The sequence below is a fragment of the Choloepus didactylus genome, chromosome 4 (genome assembly GCF_015220235.1).
Source record: "Choloepus didactylus isolate mChoDid1 chromosome 4, mChoDid1.pri, whole genome shotgun sequence".
Taxonomy (NCBI): Eukaryota; Metazoa; Chordata; class Mammalia; order Pilosa; family Megalonychidae; genus Choloepus; species Choloepus didactylus.
In genome coordinates this window covers 25,481,361-25,486,969 of record NC_051310.1, presented here as the reverse complement: position 1 = coordinate 25,486,969, position 5,609 = coordinate 25,481,361, and the positions used below count along the sequence as shown (strand labels likewise).

The window sequence follows — 5,609 nt, the reverse complement described above, 5'->3', positions numbered from 1 at the left end:
TTCAATTCCTTGAAATGCATATACTACCTAAACGCACAAAAGAACATTAGATAATCTTAATACGCCTACATCTATTAAAGAAACTGAAAGAATAAATAATTTTCCAGTAAAGAAAAGCATCAAGTTTGAATGGTTTCACTGGGGAATTCTGCCAAACGTTTAAGGAAGACATGATACCAAGTCTATACAATCGTTTCCAGAAAATAAAAGCATAGGAAACACTCCTGACTCATTCTTTGTTGGGTCTAGCATTACAATAATAGCATAACTATTTAAAGGCATTATAAGAAAGAAAAACACAGACCAATAACTCTCATGAACATAGATGCAAAAGTCTTCAACAAAATATTTGCAAGTTGAATCCAACAATGTATAAAAAAATTATACATCATGATCAAACGGGATTTATTCCAAGTATGCAAGGATTGTTTAACATATTTTAAAAATGGAATCCACCACATCAACAGGCTAAAGAAGAAAATTCATACAATCAGAACTGATGCAGAGAAAGCATTTGACAAAATCCAACATCCATTCTTGAAAAAACCTGTGGCAAACCAGGAATGCAGGAAAACATCCTCATCTTGACAAAGAATATCTAAACTTTCACCTACAGTTAACATCACACTTATTGGTAAGAGTCAGGACATTTTAAATATTGGGAACAAGACAATGATGTCCTCTCTCATTATGCCTATTCAACACTGTATTAGAAGTCATAGCTAGTTCAATAAGTCAATAAAAGGAAATAAAATGTGTATATACTGGGGAGGAAGAAAATAAAACTCCATTAGTAGATGGCTTATTGTTGTACGTAGAATATCCCTGCAAATCAGCAAAAGCTCCTGGAATTAATAATAAAATATATCAAGGAAGTGGGATAAAGTAGATTTATAAAAGTTGATTACTTTCTACATACTAGCAATGAATAATTGCAATTTTTGACAGATTTTTTTAGTATTTTGAAACAAAACCACCTTCCCCCTAAATAACCACCCCACATGCAAACAAAAAAACAGATTAAATAAAATATATAGTGAATATGCCCAGCAAACATCTGTACATGCAATTAAATACTGGGTCTGTTACTGCGGCATAAACTTCAAACAATATATAAGTGTTCTGGGTTATGAAGGGTCCAAAGTTTTAACTCTGTGGGGTTTGAGGAGACAAGATGAGGGATGTAAGAGCAAGGGGAAATCATTTTTTGTTTTTCTTAATTCTATCCAAATAAATATATTCATAAAGACCAAAAAAGAAAAGGGTGTTTAGGATAGCAAGGAAACCCAATAGGGGAGGGTGGGACCCTCCCAATTCTACCTGGCCAAAAAAATATGAAAGAAATTAATTTTATGCTAGGAGAAGAGATAAAAAATGATAGAAGATGGGAAGGAAAGGGAAGCATCTTCATTCCTCTGTCTTAGGCTTCACTTCAGCATCCATCTCCCTATTTTCTGCCTTTATCAGTGGTCTGTCTGGATCCCATGGCCCCCCTTCACCCTGACCTCACTGTGCAAGCCACTTTCCCTCCTCTACTTACTGGGAGTTGGCTCACTCCAGGATCTTCAGGGAATGGTTCTTTTTGGCCACTCAAAATTTGAAGTGACTCATGGATTTGTTGAAGTGAATGGAGGCATCCTGGGCAGCCAGGAGGCTGGGGGCACAGCCACAATGGCCCACAAGGCAGAAAGGTCAGCATGGTGGCTATTCTTGGCAATTCACCACTGCTGCCCCTACCCATGCCAGGCAGCCCCTGAGCATCCTTAAGCCACTAAATCTTCACACTGAACAGGGCCAGCTGAGAGAAGAGTTTGTTGGCCTCAGTTGGGTGTTGCCCTCAGGGACATCTGTCACCTCTAGGACCTGCCCCAGAACAACATCTGCTGTCCCCAGGTCTCTTGCCCCAGTTACCACCCTTCACTCCACTCTGTCCCCGGTGTACTGTGTAAGCTGACTGGCCATGGAGAAAGGAAGGGAAGATGGACAGATTGTACTATAATAGCTGGCCCAGGAGACAGTACTACCCATCACCCTGTGCTGAACCCCCAAGCTAAGGGCATTGTGTGAGGACAGGTAGAGGACTGAGTCCTATTGCAGATGTTGCTAAGGTTGGTGACAGGACAGGGTGCTGGGCACTGGTGACAAGACTGCTGTTCATCTGTGTGTTAGCCTGGGGGCTACTGTCAAGACTATACAGGTCCCCAGACTTCTGTCCCCACTGTCCTTGCTGTAATATTTATAGTGACTCCACTGGACTATGGGTGGTTTCTGTGGGCTTGTGGCCCATTAGGGACATTCAACTGCATGAGCACCACACAGGGTCCTAAAGGTGACACTCCTGAGTAATGCTGTGGCATTTGTGGTGAACTGCAGGGAGAGGGACACTGAGGCATCTGGTACTACTCAGAGCTAGGAGGTTGCAGAAACCCCACAGAAGGGCTTGCACTATCTTGCTGAGCCAGTTGGATCATGTTGTAGTACACTGGTATACCTCCCACTGGGAGGCCCTCTTGTACAGTTGGCTTGCAGGGAACAGCATGGGTTGGTGGAAAGGAGGCCTGTACTGGTTTGTATATATTATATCCCCCACAAAAAGCCATGTTCTTTGATGCAATCTTGTGGGGGAAGACATATTAGTGTTGATTAGGTTAGAACCTTTGAATTAGGTTGTTTTCATGGAGATGTGACCCACCCAACTGTAGGTGATAACTTTGATTAGATAAATTCCATGGAGGTGTGGCCCTGCCCATTCAGCATGGGCCTTAATTAGTTCACTGGAGCCCTATAAAAGCTCACAAAGTAAGGATCTCAGCAGAGCTGCAGCTTACAGAGATATTTTGAAGATGGCCGTTGAAAGCAGAGTTTTGCTGACACTTTGGAGGTACTAGCCCAGAGACTGCCCCAAGAAGCTGACACAGAGACATTCTGGAGAACACCATTTGGAAATGCAACCTGGGAGCAAGCAGACACCAGCCATGTGCCTTCTGAGCTAACAGAGGATTTCTGATACCATCAGCTATCCTTCAGTGAAGTGCCTTACCTTGGACACTTTGTGGCCTTAAGACTGTAACTTTGTAACCAAATAAACCCCCTTTATAAAAAGCAATCCATTTCTGGTATTTTGTATAACAGCAGCATTAGCAAACCAGAACAAGGCCAGACCACATTTTGACCATGCTGGAAGCTGTAGGCCAGATGGTGAGAGAGGTTGCTATTGCTATTTGGAGTTAGGATACTGTCCAGGAGGATAGTAAAAAACCTGGATCTGTTGAGGGGGCTGCATGTAGTCCTGGGGTGGAAGGACTTGCTAAGTAAGTGGTGCATGGCTAGGGGTGGAATAGTTGGAGGTGTGGAGGGGCTGTTCCAAAGAAGCCATGATGAAGCTAATCTGCTGAAGGTACTGAAGGAGATGTGGGGGCTGGATGAGAGCTGAGGGTGGGTCAGCTTTTTCAGCAGAACCTTGGCAACCAAGGCTCATTTGTCCAAAGGGTTTGCTGAGGTCATCTGCCTGTGAGATCATGTGATTATTCAAGGGTGGCTGTTGCTGAGGTGTGGGTGGAAGAGCAGGAAGCAAGGGAGAAGGCCCCAGACAGACTGGGATAAGGTGGCCTGGTTGCACACTTCTGGGGCACCTAGCACCACACCTGGCCTAGGGGTCCTTCCTGCACTCACCTTTACCATTCCCAATGCTATTGCCCTGGGTGAGGATAGAGATTCCACTGATGCTGCTAGCTTTAGTGACAAGGGACCACATGCTCTGGACAGAACCATCAGAGTCTGTACTGCTCCAGGGCTATGGCTTCAGGGATTTGAGTTTGCTGTCTGTGCTGCTCTGGAGGCTGCTGGAGGGAAGGCTCTGCCTCTCGTGGTTCCCCCAATGTCATTTATATGTACATCTGGCCAGTCTCTTGGGTAAATATTCTCTCTTCTCTTCTATTGACTTTCTCATCCTTCCATCCTGCAATGGAACTCTGATCTGGTTATCAACTCCATCCATAATGGCATCTTCTTTCTTTAGAATGGTTCTCTGTTGAAATCCTGTATTCTTCTCATCCTTTGTTCTGAGAACCTCTGTCCAGGGAGTCTTGTGTTACTAGTTTTGTTGATGATGACAGCTTTTTCAGTTTGATAACATTGTGGTCCATCCCAAAATAGGCAGCTGCCCCATGTAATAGCATCCGGTGATATGAGGTCATTTGAGGGAACTTATTGAACTGGTTATTGTTGTCATTAATAAATTCCAGAATCTCATGTTCTAATTTAGGTGCATTGTTCTGTCCCTTGGATTCTTTTTTCAGCATATTTATAAGAATTTATGTAGGCCTATTCCAGCGGAGTTCATATATTCTTGGTTGGAGTCTCTGGGCAGCATCTTTCATGAGATCTTTCCTTTGTTTGTGTCCTTGTCTTCCTTTTTTGAGATGTCCTTTGTAGACTTCTCCTCTTCCTTGTCAGAAGGGCAACTGATGTGCAACTGAATCATATGCTGGATTTATAGTGGCCAATCAGCAAATTGGGGGAGAGGACTCCCCACCTACTGCCAGGCTGTACACAAACTTTAGCTTGGAATTAGAGTTGGCTCATTTCCTGACATGGCCATGGTTGGGTGTCTTTCTCTTGTCAAAAATGAACTCATAATGCAGTGTCTTCTGACACAAACTGTGTCTTCACCCTCTGTGGTAGTTTGGAGGTTGCATGTTCCCCAAAAAAGATCATGTTCTTTTAATCCATTCCTGTGGGTGTTGACCTATTGTGGGTGGGACCTTTTGATTAAGTTATTTCCATTGAGATGTTACCAACCTCATTCTGAGTGGGTCTTAATCCTCTTGCTAGAGGCCTTTTTAAGAAGATAAAACTCATACACAAGCAGAGAGAGATGCAATTAAGAGAAGGTCACAGAGAAAACCTCCAGAGAAGCTAAGAGAGGACCCACAGAAAAACAGAGAGGAAGCCATGAAGCCAGAAGCTGAAAGCAATGAAAACCAGGAGTGAAGGACCAGCAGATGCCGTCCGTGTACCTCCCCATGTGACAGAGGTGTCCTGGATGCCAGCAGCCTCCTTCAGCGTCCAGGTATCATCCTGTTGATGTCTTGAGTTGGACGTTTTCATGGCCTAAGAACTATAAATTGTAAGTTAATAAATCCCCATTTTGAAAGCCAACCCATTCCTGTTATAGTGCATTCCAGCAGCTTTAGCAAACCCAGGCACCCTCTTTCTCAATTTCTTCCTCACTTAGAATTTTAGATATATACTTGTTTTTGTTTACAGATTCTTCCACCAGTTTTTCCTCTGATTCATTATTTCCAGAGTCTCTTGAGTGGTATTACTGTTAGACGTCTTCTTCAATACAGTACGGTAGCCTCTACAAGGACTCCTGAGTTAATGCTCAACCTCCATGAGTCCAGCGCTGGAATGGCATCAAATATAAGAAATAAGTCTGGTACAGGCTACAGTCAGGAGGGTGCTTTTTTCCACCTACCCGTGGCCCAGCCCACAGCCACTCCACTATAACTTGGCAACTACTGCCCCATGTAGTATGCTTTTGAGGGTAAGGTCTTCTCTAGGGATGTTTCCCCAGGGCCCAGGGCTGGGGTTGTGGGAGTAGGGAA

At 43.8% G+C, this 5,609-nt stretch overlaps 1 pseudogene; it reads right to left on the bottom strand.

The window, feature by feature from the left end:
* Window positions 1-1,536: 1,536 nt before the first annotated feature.
* LOC119532577 lies at window positions 1,537-5,328 on the bottom strand (annotated as a pseudogene).
* Between the last annotated feature and the right edge of the window lie 281 nt (window positions 5,329-5,609).